Source organism: Sminthopsis crassicaudata, chromosome 3 (assembly GCF_048593235.1).
Source record: "Sminthopsis crassicaudata isolate SCR6 chromosome 3, ASM4859323v1, whole genome shotgun sequence".
In the NCBI taxonomy this organism is placed as follows: domain Eukaryota; kingdom Metazoa; phylum Chordata; class Mammalia; order Dasyuromorphia; family Dasyuridae; genus Sminthopsis; species Sminthopsis crassicaudata.
The window spans coordinates 637,954,797-637,979,794 of NC_133619.1; the positions used below are offsets into that span (position 1 = coordinate 637,954,797).

The 24,998-nt window shown below is 41.3% G+C and overlaps 1 pseudogene; it reads right to left on the reverse strand.

Annotated features, from left to right (window-relative positions):
* Positions 1-12,606: 12,606 nt before the first annotated feature.
* On the reverse strand, positions 12,607-24,566 carry LOC141564411 (cytochrome P450 2A13-like; annotated as a pseudogene).
* Between the last annotated feature and the right edge of the window lie 432 nt (positions 24,567-24,998).

Genomic DNA, 24,998 nt, shown 5'->3' on the forward strand with positions numbered 1-24,998 from the left:
TTATAGCCTTAGAGGCTTAGAGATCCTGAGAAGTTAAGTAATTTAGGGTTACTAAATAACTTAAGTAACTTAGGGTAACAGCCATTAAGTGTCTGGAGTGGGACTTGAACCCAGGATATCCTGATTCCCAGGTCTAATCTCATCAACTTCCCTAAGTCCCTCAGTATCATCCTTGATTCTTCCTTTTTCTTCATCCCCTACCCCCAATCACTTGCCATGTCCTCCCACTTCTGTGTTCCCCACATCTCGGCCATCCATCCCCTTTTCTCCACTCACAAACCACTGACCTGGTCCAATCTTGCTCAGCTGGACTCTTGCAACAACCACTCTCCCTTTAGTCCCTCCCCTCTCTAATTCAACTTCTACATAACCTCCAAAGTATTCTCTATTTTTGCTATAAATCTGACCATGATAACACTTTCCCCCTATTCCAAATACCTTGTATTCATTTCTCTTTTCATGTTATCCTTTTTCCATATAATGTAAACTATTTGAGGCAGTGGACAGATTTTATTGTGTCATCTTCCCCATTAGCACAGTACTTATTGATATGAATTATATTCTTCTCCGCCTTCCCCCATGCCCTCAGAAAGTGTTAATGCTTCTCTGTGACTTCTAGGATAACATTTTAAATCCTTAGGCTGGCCAGTAAAGTGTGCCACAAATAGACGTTTGTCTGCATCTTCAGTCTAATTTCCTATCGCCCCACTTCCCAGGTTCTCCAAGTCTAAGGAGTCTAGCAGTTGGCTCCATCTTCAACATTCTCCTCCTGAATCTTTGCAAATTTGACTAGACTGTTCTCCTGGCCTTCAATAGCCTCACCTCTTCACCTTCATTTTTTAGAACCCTTATCTTCAGAGCAAAGCTCACAAAACATTTGCTGACTCCCTTCCCTAAAGGTTATCACTTTCTCCCTTTTGAAATTTGTATAGTCTGTTTGATTGAACTTACAATGTGAGTTTTCTAGAATATCCAGATTTGTGGAAACCTGAGGGAATTGTGTCTGGGTTACGGAGAATGAAGGAATGAATAAATGAATGAAGGTAAGAATCTATAGGTTCATAGTCACGAGGTAAATGTTTTTTAAATGCATCATTTTATTTTTGTTATCCCCTGCCAAGAGACAACTGTCATATGTAGATAGTAACAAAATATTCCTGTCAATTCCTCTGGGGAGTTTGCCCCATTATGCCCAAGTCACATGATTGGTGCTTTGTAAAATGTTCCCAATAATCAATACTTGTTAAATGCTTGCTCTGTGTTAGGTACTGAAGATTTTTTTTTAATTTTATTTATTTATAATTTTTTTTGACAGTATATATGCATGAGTAAATTTTTAAAAACATTATCCCTTGTATTCATTTTTCCACATTTTCCCCTCCCTCCCTCTACTCCCTCCCCTAGATGACAGGCAATCCCATGCATATTAAATGTGTTACAGTGTAACCTAGATACAATATATGTGTGTAAATACCATTTTCTTGTTGCACATTAAGTAATTAGCTTCCGAAGGTATAAGTAACCTGGGTAGATAGACAGTAGTGCTAACAGTTCACATTCACTTCCCAGTGTTCCTTCTCTGGGTGTAGTTATTTCTGTCCATCATTGATCCACTGGAAGTGAGTTGGATCTTCTTTATGTTGAAGATATCCACTTCCATCAGAATACCTCTTCATACAGCATTGAAGTGAGGTACTGAAGATTTAACAAAAACCCAATAGTCCCTTCCCTCACATTCTATTGTAAAAAAAATACACAAGCCAAATATAAATCACACACAAATTTGCAGAAGGTAGGGACTAGGGTGGATGGGGAAGTAAGAGGGGAATCATGCTAAATTTCTTAAAGAGGTGAAACTAAAGCTGACCTTTGAAGAAAGCTGGAACTCATTTGTTTAAAAATTAGCAACTTTTGGCAAGCATTTATCTGTTTCCAAAGTTGAATAATAAAATGAAGAAAACTATGCATAATTTGCCTTCCATCTCTACTTTAACCAAAAATGCATGTCTCATACATTATTATACAACATCCCCTTCATGCCAGAATGGAGACATGTTTGGATTTAGTTCTCTGGACTCATGGTTCCTCACTACATCACTCAGAGTTCTAAAGTCTTTTGAAGCTTTTTATTTTTCTTCTTCTGAAAATATTGTCATCATATAAATTGTTTTCCCAGGTCTGAGCGCTAAGGGATATTAAAGAGAAGGTGGGGTAACAGAGGTAATTCTTATTAGGCAAATCCTTTAGATTTAGTCAATCAGTGCAGTCACTCATAAATAATGGGAGCCAGGGGATAAAATATCATCTTTGTTTGAGAACCACAAGCTTGTCACTTCCCTAACATACCCAGCCTCACCCTACTTGGCCTAAGCAGGGCATGGAACCATAAACATTGGGACAAGAGTAGAATTAGCTAAAACCTTGAGCCTTCCCATTGAACTGGATCACGTTATTCGTCTGCAGTGCCACCTGGTGGTTAAATTTGTATGACCTTGAGTATAATGAAGGTGTTGCCAATTAAATTGATTTAGGACCTTAGTCTACTAAAGCTTTTAAAGAGTTATTTCAAGGAGCCCAGGAAGGCAGTAAGGAGGGAAACTTGCCCAGGGATGGTGGCGGTAATGGTATGTTTCTGCCCTAAAGATCCTAGTGCATGAGGTAGACTGTATCTTTCCCTCCCTTCCTAGAGAGTCTTTATAATGGATTTTTTTTTTTAAAGAGAAAATTTAAAAGAGGAAGAAAAGGAAAAAAAAAGTCTCAGTATATCAAACTATTTGAAAATTTATGCAACATTTCGCTTTTCTGGACCTATTCTCCTATGCAATCTCTGAAGGTTGGAGCTCATACCATTTTGGGGGGCCATACTTGTTCTTGGCAATTTGTAGCATTCACTTTTGCTTGTTTGTGGTCTGTGCTCTTTCTATTCACGTGGTTGCAATCATTGTATATGTCACCTGCTTGCTTCCCTCTGCGTCGGTACATGTACATTCACTTTTTCATGCTCTAATGTATTGATCATGCTTGTTGCCTCTTCCATCGTGTCCGTGGAGCACATTTTGCTTAGTCATTTCCTAACTGATAGAGAGGAAGCTAAAAGAGAATAGGGACTGGAATCAGGAGGCTCTGAGTTCAAATTTGGCCACAAATACTTTCTAGTTGTGTTATTCTGGGCAAGTCATTTAACCTAATTTACCTCAGTTTCCCATCTGTAAAATGAGCTGGAGAAGGAAATGATGAAATTAACCCAGTATCTTTGCCCAAAAAGCAAATAACAAATCCTAAAAAGGATCACAGAGAATCAAACAGAACTAAAACAACTGAACAACAATTAAGGGGCCTCTACTGTTTCCCCTGAATTGCTGCCACAGAAAGTGCTATCAACATTTTTTCGAATGCGGAGATTTTTCTCTTAATCCCAGACTCCCTTGGGAACATATGCCCAGTAGTGAAATATTTGGGTGAAGCTATTTAGATATTTAAATCACTTTGGCTCTTCCTAAGCCTCAGTTTCCTAAAAATGAAGGGTTTGAGCTAGATGACTTTCTAGTCCCCTTTAGCTCTCTATGAACCTCTAGGAAGTGAGAACCCCAAAATTCTTGAGTGAACTCATTTTCCTTTTGGATAGTTATGTTTTGAAAATTTCCCTGACAACTAGTTTATTTTTATTTTTAAATAATATTTTCTTTTTCCAAGTACATACATCTTTGCAAAATCCTGCCTTCCAAAATTTTCTCCCCCTCTCTCTCCCACCCCCTCCCTAAGACAGCAAACAATCTGATAAAGGTTAAACATGTGCAGTTGTTCTAAACATATTTCCATATTTGTCATGATATCAAGTTTAAATTGATTTCTTCATAACTTCTGCCTATTTGGCTCCAGTGGCCCAAATAGAAGGAATTTAATCCCTCTTCCATCAGCCAATCCTTCAACTACTCAAAAACAACTATTGTATTTCCTTCCCCTCCCAATCTTATCTTCTCTGGGCTGAATACACTCAGTTCCTTCAACTAATTTTCATTTGGCCTGATCTCAGGCCTTTCTCCATCGTTCATGGAATGTAGTCCCCCAAATCGTCTCCTTTAGAGACTTCACAAGACCCCCCACATTCACGCCCAGAATGTTTCCCAAGAAGGGCCAAGGGCTGGGCCAGGGGGCAGGCAGGAAACTGAGCAGAAGGTGGGCAGTGACAATTGGACCCAGCACCAGCTCTAGGCCCCCACCCAATGCCAGTGGCTTAGTCACTGGCCCTTTGTGTCCTGCCCTGGCCCTTTCTATGTCCCAACCTCAAGTGTGCTGGTCAGCCAAACCCTATCCTGGCTTTTGAGTGGCCCAGCCCGATCATATCCACCAATGCACCTTCCAGCAGCATGGCTCCCCTGGGTGTGGATGTATGCCCTTGTCCTAGGTCTAGGGACTCTCTCTGCTCCCCAGTCCCAGGTCTGCTCCACCTCATATCTTGCTGTTTCTGCCCATGACTTCTGGAGGTCTGTCCTTTCACCCTCCCCCTACATCCTGCCTCCAAATCGTCTGCCTTCTCAAGCATTAACTTCAGAGCTGGAAGTATTGATTAATTCTGGGTTAGATTACTCCTTAAAAACTCCCAGAAAAATCAACCGATATCTCCTGTACCACAAATGGTTCTTTGGGTTTGTGATCTGGCTTGAAAGTCCAGCTGGAAGTGGTATGTGGTCAGCAAATTTACACCCTCGTCCTACCATGAATCTTCTTAGATTCAGGAGACCACCCATCATCCTCTGCCTTCATGAGCACGCCATTTCTCTCTGGCCACCCTCCGTGTGGGGAATGTTCTCTCCCTGGCAAGTCCCAGCTAAAATCTCCTCATCTACAAAAAGCTTTCTTCAACTCCTTTTCATTCCAGTATTTTTTCTCACTTCCTATTTATTTTGTCTATATTGGTTTGTTCTCTACTCCCCCTTTAGATTGTAAGCTCTTTGAGGGCACTTTGTCACGTTTACTTAAAGTGCCTGGCAGAAGTGGGCACGTAATAAGTGTTTCCTGATTGGATGCTTGAAAATCTAACTTTTATAAGATGTGTTATAGGATTCTGAAAACAAGCCATTCCTTGGGCAGGGTTGCCCTGGGGATCCAAAGGTGCCCCAGACTGAGTAGAAGGAGGGCCTGAGCAAAGCTGGGGCCCCATGCCAGCCCCAAGACCCGCTGCTAAGCAGCTCTCTCTCAGTCACTGAGCTACCATGCTCAGTTGCACCAGAGGGACCAGTTAGCCTACCGAAATCTTGGCCCTGAGCATGACCCAGGCAGATTCAGACCCAATCCGAAAGACTGCAGAAATGGTTTCCATGAAGTCAAAAATAAATAGCTTTTGACATAAAAAGGAAAAACCTATTGTCAAAGCATGTCGAATGTAAGAAACTGTTGGGAGAGTCATTAGCCAATTCCTTAGAACACCAATGAGTGAGAAGTTAATTAGTTCACAGCTGTTTGTAGTTCAAGTCTTGATTTGAAACTGGTAAGCGGTTGTGTTTTATTGTTTCTATTTACGATTCTCATCACATTCAACTTCAAATGAAAATGTTGGATTCCCAAGAAGCATCCTGCTGTCCTGCTGTGTGCAGGCAGAAGGATCAGAGATACCTTCCCATGCATGGGAAGTCTGCATCATATATTAAGAGCTCAAGAACACATTCAAGGAAAGACTGGGGAAAAAAAAAGGAAAGACTGGGAAAAAAGGAAAGACTGGAAAAAAAAGGAAAGACTGGGAAAAAAAAGGAAAGATTGGAAAAAAAGTAAAGACTGGAAAAAAAGGAAAGACTGGAAAAAAAGGAAAGACTGGAAAAAAAGGAAAGATTGGGGGAAAAAAAAGAAAGACTGGGAAAAAAGAGGAAAGACTGGGAAAAAAGGAAAGATTGGGGGAAAAAAGGAAAGACTGGGAAAAAAAGGAAAGATTGGGGGAAAAAAGGAAAGACTGGGGAAAAAAGGAAAGACTGGGATGGGAAAAAAGGAAAGACTGGGAAAAAAAGGAAAGACTGGAAAAAAAAAGGAAAGGCTGGGAAGGGCCTGAGATCAGGCTTGATGAAAATCAGTTGAATAAACAATGGGTATTTGGCTTGGAGAAAAGACAATTAGGGGGGAAAACATCTCAACCCTATTTTAAGGGAAAATATGACATGTTTAGCTATGGGAATACTTCAGTATTTCAGGGAGCTTCTGGGTTCACTTTCACTGGGCTTTTGTTCTGGAGCCCTTCCATTTTCATGATTCCCCTGCTGGCTCAGTTTTCTGAGAGTAATCACCAGCAGCTGGATTTGTAACATCACTTACTACCCTTCCTTAGTCTCATCCTCTGCATAGCTCAGTGTCAGCCTTTGCTTTATTTATATATATTCTGAGCTGTAGGTAAATGGAGCAATGGCCATGATCATAGCTATTAATCTGGGGGATGTCTTTCCCACCCATTCTAACCTTCTACTCAGTCTGTATTCCATGGTGGGGGGGTAAGGGGGACTGTGAAATTGAAAGTCCCACTTAGTGCCCGAGCTCTGGCTACTCTAGCAGACTAGATTGAGTTGTGGAAATACAGAGTTCTGAGTTTATATCTGTTCCACCCCTCTGAAAGAATTTCTTTGAATCCTGAATATTATGAAAATTTCCCCCTCTTACAGGTATTTTCCCTAAAAAAAAGATGTCCTTCCTCCACTCCTGCAGGTACTAAGACCACCAGCTTCTTTTTTTTGGTTTCCTATTCCCACATATTTCAGGTAAAGAGTTGTTGATTTTTGTAGATCCTTCAAAGATTTCAAATGGCCTTTGAACTGAACCCCTGACAAAAGGGCTAGGTTTACGGTGGCCAACCCTATATCTTTTAATATCATTTTTTTTTATCACTATAGCTTTTTATTGACAGAACATATGCATGGATACTTTTTCAACATTGACCCTTGCAAAAACTTCTGTTCCAACTTTTCCCCTCCTTCCCTCCTTCCACCCCCTCCCCAGATGTCAAGCAGTCTCACACATATTAAAGTATATCTTAAATACATGTGTACATATTTATACAGTTCTCTTGTTGCACAAGAAAAATCGGATTTAGAAAGGTAAAAATAACCTGGGAAGAAAAACAAAAATCCAACCCTATGTCTTTATCGTAATGACTTTGCTGAACTTTGTTGCTGGAATCCAAGTCATTAAACATGTTCTGGCCACTCTCTGATGATAATGACTAAGCAAATTTTAGAGCATCAAAACACTCCAAAAGATGGATTAGAACATCTTCCAGCTGAAGGTAACTTAGAAGTTCAGCAGAAAAGGTCCGTGGGAGCCCAGAGCCCAATCCCAGCACAGGTGGTCAGTGCAGTCCCAGCCCAGACCCAGACTTAGGCCCTGCCCTGATACCAGCATGAGCAAGGCAGGACTTCTAAATGGCAGTGGTGCTGGTGGCTTCTGGACCTCTCAGCCCAGGGACACCAGGGAGGACCTGGAAGGCCATCTACTGTGTAGATCTTATAGTTACAGTGGGGTGGGGGCACTTCTAATAGTTCTAGGGCAGAAAAGAGTGCTTGTGGTCAGATTCCTTAAAAGGATTTCTGAAAACAGCTGCACAAAATTCCTGAAGCTTACGACAGTGCACTCTCCACTCTGGAAACAGATCCGTACCTTAAGAAAGAGTTAAAAGCAGAAGAAAATGAGCAGACAACAACAAAAAAAGTTTTTGGACATAGAACGATGCTATGGTGATGAAAAAAGATCAAAATACACTCAGAAGATGATAAGGGAAATGGGATATAGGAACAGGGGAGGGTGATAAAAAAGAGAACATATTGGGGAAAGGAATGGTCAATAGCAAAACACTTTAAAAAAATAATAGTCTTATTTATTTTCAAAATACATGCAAAGATTTAAACATTGTCTTTTGAGGAAGGGCAGGGTGAAATGAGAGAATAGAATAACGAGGGAAAATATGTTAGCAATAGTAATTGTAAAAAGAATTTTGAAGCAACTTTCTCTGACAAGGCCTTACTTCTCAAACACAGAGGTAATTGAGTCAAATTTATAAAAAGAACAATGCCTCAATTGATAAATGATCAAAAGATATGATCTATGCCCAAAGGGCTATAAATTCATGCATATCCTTTTAAAAATATTTTTTTATTAAAGCTTTATTTTCAAAGCATATGCACAGATAATTTTCAACATTTACCCTCATAAAACCTTGTGTTCCATTTTTTCCCCTTCCTTCCTCCCATCCTCTCCCCTAGACAGCAGGTAATTCAGTATATGTTAAACAGGTGCAATTCTTTGATATTCCCACATTTATCAGGCTGCACAAGAAAAAATCAGATCAAAAAAGAAAAAAATGATAAAGAAAATAAAATGCAAGCAAACAACAACAAAAAGAGTGAAAATACTATGTTGTGATCCACCCTCAGTCCCACAGTCCTCTCTCTGTGTAGATGGCTCTCTTTATTATAAAATCATTGGAACTGGCCTGAATCATCTCATTCTTGAAAAGAGCCACGTCCCTCAGAATTGATCATCGTATAATCTTCTTGTTACCGTGTTCAATGATCTCCTGGTCCTGCTCATTTCACTCAGCATCAGTTGATGTCAGTCTCTCCAGGCCTTTCTGAAATCATCCTGCTGATCATTTCTTACAGAACAATAATATTCCATATAATTCATATACCATAACTTGTTCAGCCATTCTCCAACTGATGGGCATCCATTCAGCTTCCAGTTTCTTTTTTTTCCTGAGGCTGGGGTTAAATGACTTGCCCAGGGTCACACAGCTAGGAAGTGTTAAGTGACTGAGGGCAGATTTGAACTCAGGTCCTCCTGAATTCAGGGCTGGTGCTCTATCCACTGTACCACCTAGCTACCCCCCAGTTTCCAGTTTCTTAACACTACAAAAAGGGCTGCTGCAAACATTTTTTCATTCATTTCCTTTGACCTAACAATTCTACTATCAGGTATGAATAACCAAAGAGATTTTAAAAAGGTGTGTGTGGGAAGGACCTAGATGCACAAAAATGTAACAACTCTCTTCTCAAGGCAAAAAATTGGAAATTGAGGGGATGCCCATCAATTGGGTAATGGCTGAATAAACTGTGGTGCATCATTGTCACGGAATATTGTTATTCTATGGGAAATGATGAACAGAATGTTCTTGGAGGGAAAAAAACCTGGAAAGTCCTCCAAGACCTCAAGCAAAGTGAAATGTTCTGTTTACAAAGCAATAGCAATGTTCTGGGATAACCAGCTGTAAATTACTTTGCTATTCTCAGCAATACAACGATTTGCAACTCCTCTGAAGAACTTATGATGAAAAATCTTATCCATACCCAGAGAAAAAACTGGTTGTGTCTGAATACAGAATGAATCATACTTTCTCTTTCTTTTTTCTTTTTAATTTTAAAATTTAAATTTAATTTTAAAAATTGGAATGGCAAATCTATGTTTTCTTTCACAATGTGACTTATATGGACATGTTTTTGTATAATTTCACATGTGGTTTCTTAATGGGGGCTGGAGCCAGGGATAAGGGAGGGTAAAAAAAAAAGGTAAAAAAGCTTTTTGAATGTAACTGGGGGAAATATTAAATAAAATTAAAGAAATAAGAAATTAAATAAACAAGAAATTTTCTATGGGATTCAACATAATTGGTCTTATTTTTAATTCTATGTATTTTAATGCATTTAAAACATGATTCTATGAAAGGGTGCAGGCTCCACCAGGTTGCTCAAGGAATCTAGGACACAAACTACTTCTAGATCTATAAGCATATAGATTATCATAATCCCTCTGTTTCTTCTCTTTTCCAAGCTAACCATACCCTTTTCATTCCTTCATGGCCTCCAATCCCCTTACCATTCTTTCTACCCTCTCCAGCCTAGCAATGTCTTTTACAACTGGGAGATCTTTTCGGAAGACTTGTTTTCTCCCTATGGAGACTATGGACATATCCACTGATGGAAAACCTAGTTTAGAGGACCGCCAGTAATACCTTAGCCTGGCTCTGGGTTGAAGGTCAGAGCTCTCACTCCTTTGTTTTCAGACTTTATAAAAACAAATTTTTTTTTTTTTGGAGACTTGCCTCCTTTTCTATTTTCTGAGCAGAAAATAACAGAACTTAGATTCAAAGTGATTTTTATTTGTGGATAAGTCTAAGACTTTAGGAGAATTCCATAAGGTTAGAGACCTGTAAACACCTTTGGGGTACAAGTGGACTCACTGGAGGATTGGGAGGATACTGCTCAAATGATGGTCAAGTTCATTTCCCTTTCAAGGGAAGCCCAAACCACAAGGTGGCGTCATGAGCATGAAGGACTCTGAGGGACCAGTAAAATTCATCAAACTGGCTAAAAAAGTCTTAATTATTTAGGGGCAAATGAGAATCCTTCCTGATTTCTGTACATTATATGGGGTGAAATAAATGCTTCTTAGACAGGCTATGTATTTTTTACCTTGAGTGCTTGTACAGGGACTGGGAACTTTTACCCATAGTTATGGGCTTTATTTATTTCCAAAAGAAACTCTTGTTCAGTCATGTCTGTGACTCTGTGATTTTTGTGTTTGGGATTTTCTTGGCAAAGATACGAGAGTAGTTTGTTATTTCCTTTTCCAGTTCATTTTGCAGATGAGAAAACTAAGGAAAATGGAGAAGAGACTTGCCCATAATCACACAGCCAGTAAATTTCTCAGGTCAGATTTTATCTGAAGATCAGATTCAGTCCATTTAGTCCAGAGCCTGTAATTCTGGGCCATAGGTTATGCATTTAAACTACAGTGCCAGAAGTAAACAATATTCTAAGTGTAGTCTGATCAGAGCAGAGAACCACCTCTTTTTGCATTCATTCTGAACAGAATGTATGATAATCCTGAATCAGAACTGCCATGATATCCTGCAGCCTCAACTAGAGCCTCGACTAACCCCCTCAGATCTTTTCCACATGAACTGTTGTGTCAACCCTAGTCTGTACTCGGGGAACTGATTTTTTTTTTTCTAAAGCAAAAGTGCTTTAATATTTTGTGGCTATTAAATCCATCATCTTAAATTCATCCTATCATTTTAGCTGGTTAAGGCTTTTTGAATCCCAGCTCTGTTATCCAGCGGGTTAGCTCTCTATCCTGACTTGTATCTTCTACAAATCTGAGAAGGTCTTCATCCAAGTTACTGATTAACATGTTGAATAGCATAGGGACAAGAACAGAACTGATGCACTCCAGTGTAGACTTCCCTTCAAATTGACTTGTTAATTAATGGCTAATATTAGCTATTAATCACTATTCTTTGGGTCCAGGTATTTTCAGGATCATAGATTTAGAACTAGAGAAGACCTCTGAAGTCATTGAATCCAATTGTCCTCTTACAGATGAGGAGCCTGAGATGCAGTAACTGAAAGTGATTTATCCAGAATCACACAACCAGCAAGTATTTGGGTTCAGATTGAACAGGGGGAAATGAGACTTCACTACTATGCTACCTAGCTGCCCCGGATCTTAAATAAATCTCCTCAATTTTCATATATCTATATCTATATCTATATCTATATCTATATCTATATCTATATCTATATCTATATCTATATCTATATCTATATCTATATCTATATCTATATCTATATCTATATCTATATCTATATCTATATCTATATCTATATATCTATATCTATATCTATATCTACATTGACATCGACATCGACATCGATATCAACATTGACATCTACATCGACATCGACATCAACATTGACATCTACATCAATATCAACATCGACATCGACATCAACATTGACATCTACATCGACATCGACATCAACATTGACATTGACTACATCGACATCGACATCAACATCGACATTGACTACATCGACATCAACATCGACATCAACATCAACATCAACATCGACATCGACATCGACATCGACATCTACATCTACATCTACATCTACATCTACATCTACGTCTACATCGACATCGACATCGACATCTACATCTACATCTACATCTACATCTACATCTATATCTATATCTATATCTATATCTATATCTATATCTATATCTATATCTATATCTGTATCTATATCTATATAGACAGATACATACATATATAGATATAGATAGATAAATATAGATATAGATATAGAAGGGACTGGTTATTCTTTGACTAACTAGATGATTGTTGATAAACACTTATGATCTAATTGTTCTTCCCAAAGAAATCTGTTTTGTAATGGGAGAGCTGGAGAGAGATACACAGAGATACTGCTATAGAGGCAAGAGAGATAATCATAGAGAGACAGACATAGGGAAAAAGAGGGAAAGAGAAAGAGACAGAAGCAAAGAGTTACAGACAGTGAGACTCAGACAGAGGAAAGAGCAAGGAGACAGACATGAAAGAGACAGAGAGACGGAGACTAAGGTAGAACTGGCATAAATGGGGGGGTTCTGATGATGGCAAACTCTCTTTTGTAAGCTAAGAGACTTGCAGTCTCAGTTTTTCACTTAAATCACTGTAGGTTCTGTGACAAATCACTTCCCCAGTCACCTCCCCTGTAATCTGAAGGCATTGTATTCAATGACCTCTGAGTTGTGTCCCAGCTCCCAGAAGCCAAACAGAGTAGCAGAGAGAGCTGCCTGGGGGGCTCAGACTTTATTAATACACCCTCTGCCCCCCAATCCAGGAGTCCCACAGGCTCCTTCTGCTTCTGCTGTGGCAGCTTGGGCTCAGGCTCATCCCCGGGGCAGGAAGGAAATGGTATAGGTGCGGGGGATGGTAGCAAAGCCCACCATCTTGGGGGAGATGTCGATGGCTTCTTTGGGGATTGGAGACTGGAAGCGAAAGTTCTGCAGGATGGTGGTGAGGAAGAGGAAGAGCTCCATTCTGGCCAATCCTTCACCAAAACAGTAGCGTTTGCCTGAGGAGTGAGAATCAGAGGTAGTCAGCGTGGGAAAGACTCTCAGGACAGGGGCTGTCACAGTTGGGTCTGACTGTAGCAGACAATGTCAATCCCAGAACCTCTCAGGACAAGGGAGGAAACTAAGAGAAACAAGGAGGAAACTAGGATGAAACCCTTTCTTAGAAGAATGTCAGAGCTGGGAGAAAACTAGAAGTCACAGTGGGGATGTGGCTGATAGTTAATTAGATGCTGACTGTGTGACTTTAGATAAGTAATTTTCCCTGAAAAATGAGAGGTTTGGACTCTATGCTCCCTAAGGAAATTTCCAGCCTTAGGTCTATAATCCCCTAGGACAAAAAAAAAAAAAAAAAAAAAAGCCTCATATCTAGCAGGGACCTTAAAACACAGAAAAATTATAGCTGGGAGGATTCACATACAGGATGTGAGCATTGGGAGAAAATTTAGAGAAAGACAAGAAGCGCTGAAGATGTTCCGGTCTTGTGCCAAAAAAGACTTCCTCTAAGAGGCACTCATCAGTAGCAAGCAGAGATCCTGGAAACTTCCTTCTTTATCTAAATCTTTCTGCTAATTAGCTGCTATGCTTTTGTTGTTTTTAAGTTAATGAAGGACTACAAGTGCTACTAGTAGCTATTAAATTTTAATGCCCTAGGCCAATGAGTCTTTGCAACACCCTAGGTTTGTGTCAAGATCATAGGACTCTTGCAACATGGAGTTACTAGTTTTCTTCAACCTTCCTACACTTGCTTCTCAGCAGAGTCCTTTGCCTCTTTTGAAGAAAAAATGGAAGCCATCCCTTATGAGATACCTCTTCTAATCTATGGAAAATTTCAAAAGTTGTTTATACTATCTTTTATTTCATTTTTGTTTTACTATCTTTTATTTCATTTCCATGAAATGCCAAAGAGGTGACCTTTCTCCTTCCTGTTCCCTTCATCCCATTTATCCGAATCTCAGAAAATTCCCCATCTGGATTTCTACATCCTACACAAACTAGCCTATTTGATCATTCAATTTTCTTCTAAAAAAGCTCTTTATTTGGAACACCCTTCCTTCTTATCCCTGCTTTTAAGCTCCTTCACTTTGTTCAAAGTAAGCTCCAGTGCCATCTCTGATTCTCATAATTGCCAGTGTTCTCCTTTTGCAAATTATCTTGTAGTTAACTTATCTATGTGGATTGGTCCCCTCCAAGAGAATGTAAACTCCTTGAGGGCAAGGATTGTTTTTCCTTGTCCTTTCCCCTCATCTCATAAGTACTTATTGGATTGAATGTTAAAATTGTGAAGGACCTAAAACATCATGTAGTCCAACCTCCTCACTTTACAAATGAGGAAACCGAGGTCCAGAGAAAGGAAGGGACTTGACCAAAATTAGAGGCTCATAGAGTCCTAAGATGATAGATGCTGAGCTGGAAGGGACCTCAGAGACCCTTGAGTCCAAGGCCTGAATTTCACAGGTGAGGAAGCTGAAGGTTAGAGGGATGAAGTGATTTGTGCAAAATCACCCAAGTAGGAAGCTTTAGAGATGGGACTTGACTAAAGGCCTCTCATCCAAGGTCAGGACTCTTAGTGTATGTGCTTCTTCCTTAAGGAAGGAGGGACGCTGGTGAGATTTGGGGGGTTATATGTTCTATAACACTTAGCCCCATAAACACAATCTCTCTGGAATCATCCCACACACCCATCCACCCATCTACCCCCTCACCCTTAAGAAGCTTAGTCAAATGAAATTGATAAGTTTAGCAGGATGAATTGAAAGCCGACTGAAGGAAAGGAAGGACTTACAAGGCTCAAGTTACACTGGTTGGGACTAGGGATAAGAATGGGGGTCTTAGAAGGAAAGAGAAAAGGATTTCCTGCTCACCAATGGAGAAAGGGACAAAGGCATCACTCCTCTTGAACTGGCCTTTTTCATCCAGAAAGTGTTGGGGGTTGAAGGCCTCAGGGCAGGCAAAGAAACTGCGATCCCTTAATACGGAGCCCAGCATGGGATAAACTTCTGTGCCCTAGAATTGGAGGTGAGAGAGGAGAACAAAAGAAATGAGATATGAAGGAGGGCAGAAAGAGGGGAGACAGAGAGAGAAAGAAAGAGGAAGAAAAGCTCTCAGGACATTTGTGGGGATGTGGAGAGGAAATATGGTGCAGCAAGTCTCAATCCATTCCTAACACAGGTTAATTCATGCCTAAATAATGATCTATAAATGGATATAGCATAAATCTATCAACTAAAAACAATATAATAATCAATATATAATGTAGAGGGCCATGTGTACTTGAAACAAATAATCTTACAACAAGGTATTAATTCAGTGGAATTGAGATAATGATTCTTTAGTTTACATGTACTTAGTACTTAGTATAGTTCTATAAGATTGACAGCTATGATGATGTACTTAGAATATGTAAGAGCTAAGAGATCTAGGAGGGAAGACAGACTGGGAGACAGAGAAGTCAGAGGACTGGAAGCTGGAAGCTGGAGCCTGGAGGCTGGAGCTCAAGCTTTTGGACTCAGACATAGATTCAAGAAAAGACCTGAAGAGAGACTTGAGGACAGACTCGAAGCCACCCACGTGGTGGCTGTTCTGTCTCCTTCAGTCTCCCAGTCTGCACCAGCAGCCTCAGCCAGTCAGCCAGTCTACAGTCAGCAGTCTGCAATCTCAATCTCTGTTCTGACGTCAGTCTGACACTGACCTCTTAAATACCCTATTATGATTAAATCAATTCATCATAATGATTATAAGCCAATCGTTATATCACTAGGGAATCAATTATCTCATCAATTCCACTGAGTTAATATCTTATAAGATTAAATCAATCATACTGAGCCTTAAGTATACCTTTTCAGAGTTCCTGCCCTCTACATCTCCCGCTTTCTTTTGTTTTAGAACATAGGTGATCGTGCCCTGACTCCTCAGAGAGCGGAGAACCCCCAAAAGAAGGTGATCACACCTACCTGACTTCTTAGAAAGGGGAGTGAAAACACCAAAAAAGGAGATGATCATGCCCTCCTTGATGTCTCAGGGAGACACAATTCTTATTCTAGCAATTAAACTTAATTCTAATTTATTTATTGTACTCAGTGATACCCATAAATCACCATGACCTGAGTAAATTCTGATCAAATTGAGTAGGAATATAAAAATTATTCCCAGAAGAATAGGGAGGATTGGGAATAGGAGGGACACAAATGCAGGAAGGTGACTCCAGGAGGCATGAGGCAGAATGATGAGACACTTACTGAAGGAGAATGAGAGAACTCTCAGGTGTCAAAAAGATAGAGAGGTATTTAGAGGATGATAGAGAAGGTTCTGGAGTAGAAGGATGGAGATATGGAGCTGGGAGAGGTGAGAATGAGAGACTCCTACCTTGGGAAGAAGGTAGCCCCGGAATTTGGTGTCCTTTGTGACTCTCCGGGCCAGACCCATGGGGATCATATCTCCAAACCTTTGGATCTCATGGATGACGGCCTCTGTGTAGGGCATCTTGGCTTTGTCCTCAAACTTGGGCGAGCGGTTCCTGCCAATCACCCGATCGATTTCCTCGTGAATTTTGGCTGTGGTTGGTGGGGGTGAGAAAACAGGATGCAGGGCGTCAAAGAGATGCTGGGGAAGTGCTCAGGGAGCAGATGGGATGGAGAGGATGGACATACCCTTCAGGGAGAGGGTGCTGGTTTTGTTTTTGTTTTTAGAATTTTTTTCACAGTATATATGCATGAGTAATTTTTTAATAATATTATCCCTTGTATTCATTTTTCCAAATTATCCCCCCTCCCTCCATTCCCTCCCCCCGATGACAGGCAATCCCATACATTTTCCATGTATTACAATATAACCTAGATACAATATATGTGTGTAAATCCCATTTTCTTGTTGCATGTTAAGTATTAGATTCCGAAGGAATAAGTAACCTGGGTAGATAGACAGTAGTGCTAACAGTTTACATTCAGTTCCCAGTGTTCCTTCTCTGGGTGTAGTCGTTTCTGTCCATCATTGATCAGCTGGAAGTGAGTTGGATCTTCTTTATCTTGAAGATTTCCACTTCCATCAGCATACATCCTCATACAGTATCATTGTTGAAGTGTATAATGATCTTCTGGTTCTGCTCATTTCACTCAGCATCAGTTGATTTAAGTCTCTCCAGGCCTCTCTGTATTCCTCCTGCTGGTCATTTCTTACAGAGCAATAATAATATTCCATAGCCTTCATAATTTACCTACCATAACTTACCCAACCATTCTCCAATTGATGGGCATCCATTCAACTTCCAGTTTCTGGCCACTACAAAAAGGGCTGCCACAAACATTTTGGCACATACAGGTCCCTTTCCGCTCTTTAGTATTACTTTGGGATATAAGCCCAATAGCAGCAATGCTGGATCAAAGGGTATGCACAGTTTGATAACTTTTTGGGCATAGTTCCAAATTGCTCTCCAGAATGGCTGGATTCTTTCACAACTCCACCAACAATGAATTAGTGTCCCAGTTTTCCCACATCCCCTCCAACATTCATCATTATTTGTTCCTGTCATCTTAGCCAATCTGACAGGTATGTAGTGGTATCTCAGAGTTGTCTTAATTTGCATTTCTCTGATCAATAGTGATTTGGAACACTCTTTCATATGAGTGGATATAGTTTCAATTTCTTCCTCTGAGAATTGTCTGTTCATATCCTTTGACCATTTATCAATTGGAGAATGGTTTGATTTCTTATAAATTAGGGTCAGTTCTCTCTATATTTTGGAAATGAGACCTTTGTCAGAACCTTCAACTGTAAAAATATTTTCCCAATTTGTTACTTCCCTTCTAATCTTGTTTGCATTAGTTTTGTTTGTACAGAAACATTTTAGTTTGATGTAATCAAAATCTTCTATTTTGTGATCAATAATGATCTCTAGTTCTCCTCTGGTCATAAATTCCTTCCTCCTCCACAGGTCTGAGAGGTAGACTATCCTCTGTTCCTCTCATCTATTTATGATCTCATTCTTTATGCCTAAATCATGGACCCATTTTGATCTTATCTTGGTATATGGTGTTAAGTGTGGATCCATATCTAATTTCTGCCATACTAATTTCCAGTTTTCCCAACAGTTTTTTCCAAATAATGAATTTTTATCCCTAATGTTGGTATCTTTGGGTTTGTTAAAGATTAGATTGCTATAGATGTACCCTTTTTTGTCCTTTGAATCTAATCTGTTCCACTGATCGGCTGGTCTATTTCTTAGCCAGTACCAAATGGTTTTGGTGACTGCTGCTATATAATATAGCTTTAGATCAGGTACACTTAGACCACCTTCCTCTGACTTTTTTTTTTTATTAGTTCCCTTGCAATTCTCGACCTTTTATTCTTCCATATGAATTTTGTTGTTATTTTTTCTAGGTCACTAAAATAGTTTCTTGGGAGTCTGATTGGTATAGCACTAAATAAATAGATCAGTTTGGGGAGTATTGTCATCTTTATTATATTTGCTCGGCCTATCCAAGAGCACTGAATGTCTTTCCAATTATTTAAATCTGACTTTATTTTTGTGGCAAGTGTTTTGTAATTTTTCTCATATAATTCCTGACTATTCTTTGGTAGATGGATTCCCAAATACTTTATACTCTCAACATTTGTTTGGAATGGAATTTCTCTTTGTATTTCTTGCTGTTGCATTTTGTTGGTGATATATAAGAATGCTGAGGATTTATGTGGATTTATTTTGTATCCTGCCACTTTGCTAAAATTCTGAATTATTTCTAATAGCTTTTTAGCAGAGTCCTTGGGATTCTCTAAGTACACCATCATGTCATCTGCAAAGAGTGATAGTTTGATTTCCTCATTTCCTACTCTAATTCCTTGAATCTCTTTCTTGGCTCTTATTGCCGAGGTTAGTGTTTCTAGTACTATATTGAATAGTAATGGTGATAGTGGGCAACCTTGTTTCACTCCTGATCTTACTGGGAAAGATTCCAGTTTATTTCTATTGCATATGATGCTTACTGACGGTTTTAAATATATGCTCCTGATTATTCTAAGGAATAGTCCATTTATTCCTATACTCTCAAGAGTTTTTAGTAGGAATGGATGTTGGATTTTGTCAAATGCTTTTTCTGCATCTATTGAGATGATCATATGGTTTTTATTAATTTGATTATTAATATGGTCAATTATACTAATAGTTTTCCTAATATTAAACCGGGGCTGGTTTGAGGAATGAAGAGAATAGATAATGAGTGAGTGTGTATATGTGTGTGTGTGTGTGTGTGTGTGTGTGTGTGTGTGTGTGTGTGAGTGTGTAAGATATTTTGTGTGTGTGTAAGATGTTCTGTGTGTGTGTGTATGTAAGATGTTCTGGGCAGCTCCCAGGGCACCAAAGGCCTCTGAAGGGACTAGGGAAAGGGGACTCACCTTCCACCTCTGGATGCTTCATTAGCAGAAGGAAGCCATAGCGAAGGGTTGTGCTAACAGTCTCCGTGCCAGCGAAAAACAGGTTGAGGGTGGTCATGGTCAGGTTCCTCATGAAGAATTCGGTGTTGGGATTTTTCTTTTCCTGGGAGGAGAAGGTAGACAGGGCTCAGCTGGCTTTACCCCCATCTAGCTTCACCTCCAAGCTCTTCAGCCTCAAGGTCTCTTCTTCTTCTTCTTTTTTTTTTTTTATTATAGCTTTTTATTTATAAGATATGTGCATGGGTAATTTTTCAGCATTGACCTTTTGCTTTTTGCAAAACCTTCTGTTCCACCTTTTCCCCTCCTTTCCCCACCCTCTCCCCCAGTTGGCAGGTAGACTCAAGGTCTCTTCTTGTCCCATATCATGGCTTGCGTCCCAGAAATGTGCAGGGGTAAAGGAGGGAATTCATCAATAGTGAATAAGCTGGAACAGAGTTTAGATGAACATAGATTTAGTTTGAAAAGGACATTAGAATTGTTAAATCCAATCACTCTCATGAAGAAGTTAAGGCCCAGAGAGGTTGGAGGATGCTCGTAATAGTGGCTAGTGAGTGTGAGAGATGAGATCAGAACTCAGGTCCACCTAACTCCTGACTCTGCAGCTGTAGCCACTGTAGAATACCCAGAAGGCAGAGCTGGAGAGAGCTCAGCAGCCAAAGAAGCCCCACCTTGTGTCTCCTGACAAGTGGTGGTCCATTCTCAGAAAGGAAAAAAAAAAAAAAGATTTCCTCAAGATCTTAGGAGAAAGTTAGACAAAGCTGCTGGGACAAGAAGATAAGGTTCCCCAGCCCCTGAACCAGCTTGTGACTATCTAAAGGGACACATAGAAAGGAGAATGGGAGCTTTGTGTTGTCCTTGTCTTCCTGAGCCTGTTCCTGCATCTGCCTCCACCTTTCTGGGCCTCTTTCTGTTATTCGTGGCCCCTCTCTGTCTCACTTTCTCCATTTGCCATTCTCTCTTGATCTCTCCTTACCACACGGCCTCCACGTTGGCAATGACCACAAGTGCCAAAGTCTATCTGAATCCCCGCTCTGGTGGCCGCCTGATCCTGGTTGTGTGTGAACCTGCCTCCTGCCACTGCCACGGTGACCTTTGAGCCTTGCCTCTGGAAAGCTGAGAGTGGCCATCTAATTTCTGCTAGTGAAGTCTACTTTCCAACATCTGGGGGTTCCCTCAGAGATGCATAACATCCTCAGCCGGTCTGCTCCATTTTCATTGGCCACTGGACCAGTACCTCCTGCATCTTGATCAGGAAGGAAGTCAATGAAGTTCCGGGGGGCATTAGGGTCCAGGGTGGCCTGGTTCTGCCGGACCTTCTCAGTGATGAAATCATCCAGGCTTTCAGTTCCTTGAATGCTTGCTGCTGAGGTCCTGGCAGATGCTTCATTACCCCATAGAACATCTCATATAGCTGGAGGAGTGCACAAAATAAGACATAGAGAACAGAGCCTTGGGGAGGGTGACTGAGGGGTGTGGGGGTAATAATCATGAATAAAAGTGTAGACTAGGGAACGGGGGACATAATGGAGAATGGCTGGTCAAGATAGGACATAGCGTCAGTCTGGGAACAGGGGGTCTGAATGGGGAATAGGGTACAGGAGGTGGAAGACAGAAATGATAACTGAGGAGTAGGAGAGGAGAGATACAGATGGGGGAGAGAGGTTCTTGGGGGTCACCTGTCCCATGGATGTGGCTGTGAACTGGAAGCTCCCCAACATCATACGCAACAGGGACAGGAACTGTTTGTCCTCATATTCAAAGCGATCACCAAAGACGATGGAGCTGATGACGTTGGAGACTGTGCGGCTCAGGAAGAAGGTGGGATCGATGGCTTCCCCTGTAGCCCAGCCAGGTCGACAGAGACAGAGGTAAGGAAGCACAGAGGTAGAAAGATGAAAGAGAATAAAGGCAGAGAAGTCAAGGGGGCAAAGAGGAAGCAGAGGGGAAAAAAACCAGAGGCCCACAGAGAGATAGAGACAAGAGAGTCACATGGAGGTGGTTTTTGAGAGAGACAGAGATAAAGTTGAAAAAGAGAAGTGATGATATGTATTTATGGGGAGGGGATCCAGAGAGGGTAGAGATAGGGATATAAAAGGGGGAAGTAAAGATTGAGGGGAGAATGAGACAGAGATAGAGAAAGAAAGAAAAAGATGAGAGAGAGAGAAGAGACAGAGACAGAGATAGACATAAAAAGAGAAGAGAGAGAGAAAGAAAGAAGAAATGAGAGAAGAGAGAGAGAGAGAGAGAGAGAGAGAGAGAGAGAGAGAGAGAGAGAGAGAGAGAGAGAGAGGAGAGAGAAAGAGTTTCTGGCTCTCACATTTTTTCTCCAAAAGATAGTTATTGTCCCAATCCCCAAAATCCCATAGAGCAGAGAGATGAGATGCTACAAGCATAGTTGCTCTGTTTTTGTGGACAGAGCACTGGACTTAAAATTAAGAAGACACTTACTAGCTGTGTGACCCCCTCCCCACCAGGATAGTCATTTGACCCTGTTTATCTGAGTTTCCTGATCTGTAAAATGATCAGGAGAAAAAAATGCCAAACCACACCAATATCTTCACCAAGAAAACCTCCAATATTAGGTCTTGAAATGTCAGACATGATTAAAATGACTGAACAACAATAGTTGATGCTGACCTGGCCCAAGGCTCTGGAATATTCCCACTCACCTTTTGTGCCTCGGAAAGCCTCAATGAGGAAGCCGGCCTCTTCTTGGATGCGCTCCTCAATGCCCCTCTTGCCCATGCCGAAGTCCCTGAGGGTGGTGATGGAGAATCGCCGGAGCTGCCGGGCCCTCTCTCCATTACTGAAGGCCACACCTGGTCATTGGCAAGAAGAAGGGAAGAAAGTCAGGGAAAACTGGGGTTCCTGCAGGACTGCAGGTCCTGGTACGGGATCAGAGATGGATGTGCAGAGACCAGGGGAGAGAGAGAAGATGAGGAAAGGTATAGAGACAGAGAGGAACAAAGAGAGAGAGAGAGATGGGGAAGTCAGGGAGGTGTGGACGCAGAGCGATGTGGGGAGAGAGAAATGGAAGGAGAGGGGAGGTGAGGAGATAGAATGAAATGGAGAGATGGAGAGAAAGTAAGATGGAAGGATAGAGAAGAAGAGAGAGGAGAGAATTAGGGAAACAGGAAAGGGCAGAGAAATGGATAAAAGGAGGAAATGGGAAGGTAGCAGATGAATACATAGGGAAGATGGTGAAGCAAGGAGAGATAAAATATTGACGGGGTGGAGGAGATGGGGGCATAGTGAGAGGATGAGAAGTACAGAAAAATGGGGAGACAAGAAAAGACATGAAGAAATATAGAAAGACTGGGCAGTTAGGGAGAGAGGAAGAGACAGAAAGGTGGAGAGAGAGAGAAGTGGAAAGGCAGTTAAAAACAGATGGAGAAATAGGAGCAATGGAGAGAGATGGTAAAACAGGAAGAAAGATGAGGAGATAGAAAGAGAAACACGGTGGTTGAGGGAGGTCATGGTGGTCAGGGCAAGGGAGGATGAGGGGCCAAAATGACAGTTCATGGAGGAACCTCATCCGGCAGCCTAGAGGAGGCCACACTGGCCTGGGGAGGGCTGTGTGTGTGTCCCCAAAGGTCCCTGCCTGGACACTCACCGAATCCCTTAAAGAGCCAGTCGAAGGTGGCCTGTTCCCCCCGGCCTGAGAACTCCTCTGCTTGGTCTACCAGGGCCTCCTTCACGGCCTCATACCCCGTCAGGACCACGACAGTTCTGTGTCCCAGGTGCACTGTGAACACGGGCCCATATTTCTCCCCAATCTGGAGGGTACGAGAAGTAGAATAACCAGTGTTTTGTCTCTGAGCCCCCTTACTCCTTTCATTTCTCAGTGACTTTTAAAGAAATTTCTAATTGTGGCCTAAGTTTCAGTAATAAAGTATAGACATTTCAGCACATTAAGAACAAGGAACAGAATTGTGAATCCTTGTTGTAAACAGTTTTTAAATTTTAAAATATATATGTATTATAATATGTATATAATGTATATCTATAAACATTTTTCTTTCTTTCTTTCTTCCTTCCTTCTTTCTTTCTTTCTTTCTTTCTTTCTTTCTTTCTTTCTTTCTTTCTTTCTTTCTTTCTTTCTTTCTTTCTTTCTTTCTTTCTTTCTTTCTTTCTTTCTTTCTTTCTTTCTTTCTTTCTTTCTTTCTTTCTTTCTTTCTTTCCTTCTTTCCTTCTTTCCTTCTTTCCTTCTTTCTGCAGCATATTTTAGAGTTTACAACTCTAGAGGCTGGGAAAACCTGGGTTCAAATCCTTTCTTAGACAGTTACTAGCTCTGTGACTTTGAACAAGTCACTTCATCCTTGCCTCAGTTTCCTTAGCTGTAAAATGAAGGATTTGAACTCAATGGCCTGTTCTCTTCAACTCTACATCCATGAACCCATGATCCTCAGTCAAAGAAGGTAATACCAAAATTGCTCTTTTTTTTTCCTTCTGTGAGAAGTCAAAGCCATACGTTCTTATTAGACAACTGCAGTGTCAGGCATTGTGCTAGCACACTGTAATAGGGAATAGGCAAGGTAAGGCAAAGACAGTCCCTGACCTCAAGGAGCTTACAACCTAATGGGGTGTATCCATTCCAAGCCTCTCAGCCACCCTGAACTTCCTTAAACAATTCTAGGAGAAACTAATGACCCCGTGTTCAGGGCAAAGAGGGCCAACTGATGCTGCACCTCTAGTGCCCATTTTCTGCCAGGAGATTTCTCCGGCTCTCCTCTCTCCATCTATCCTCCTCAGGACCCTTCATCTCACCACTTCCTACCCTCCCTGGGGTCCTCTCTCTCAGGCTCCCATGCCAGCTCTCCAGCTTTCTTGGCTACTGTCCCCCAATCCCTGTTGCAGCCCATACATCCCCATGAAGATATCTCTGCTTTTCTTAGAGCCTCTTTCCCATAAGAAAATGTCTCTATCTCTCATTCTCTGTGTTTCTCTGCCTCAGTCTCTCCATGTTCTTCCTCTTGTCCCCAGCCTCCCAGTCTCAGTACCTTCATGAGGGAGTCATACATCTGCTCGGTGTTGAGCTGTAAGAAGTTGCCAATGAAAGGCAGTGGGGTGGGCCCAGGGGGAAGGCTGCTGCGAACCTTCCTTTGTTTCCATACAGAGTGCACCACCAGGATTGAGAAGCAAATGAATAGGGCCCCCAGCAATAGCCCGGAGGCCAGCATGGTGGAGGTGGCAGTGTTGACTGGGAGTGCTAAGCCAAGACTTGAGTCCAGGTAGGGCAGTCCTTGACTTTTATGTGCAGAGATTGGAATTGTCACCTGGCACTTGTCCCAGCCCTTTTATATAACATTCTCAATCCTAACCCCTTCCTCCCCTGAGCCCAGGACATAGCCAGAGGCCAAAGAGGGAAAAGGAGGGGGACTAGAGAAGGGTGGTGTCTCAAAAACCAAGGATCCCATTGCAGAAGTAAATGGGAGGAGGATAAAGGAGAGGGTCAAGTTTCAGAGATGGAGGTTCAGAAAACCCCAGAGTTTAGAAATGTAAGTTTTTGCAGACTCTCGGTGCTCAGAGTTGGGGCTCTTGGGTTCTCAGATCCTGGTAATAGGATTCATAGCATTAGGGTCCAGTCATGTGGATTGAGGAGTTTCTTGAGGTTTCAAAAGGTCTCAGAGTGCAGAGGTGGGAAACCCAGAAAAGGGCTGCAGAAGGTTCCTGGACCCCTTTAG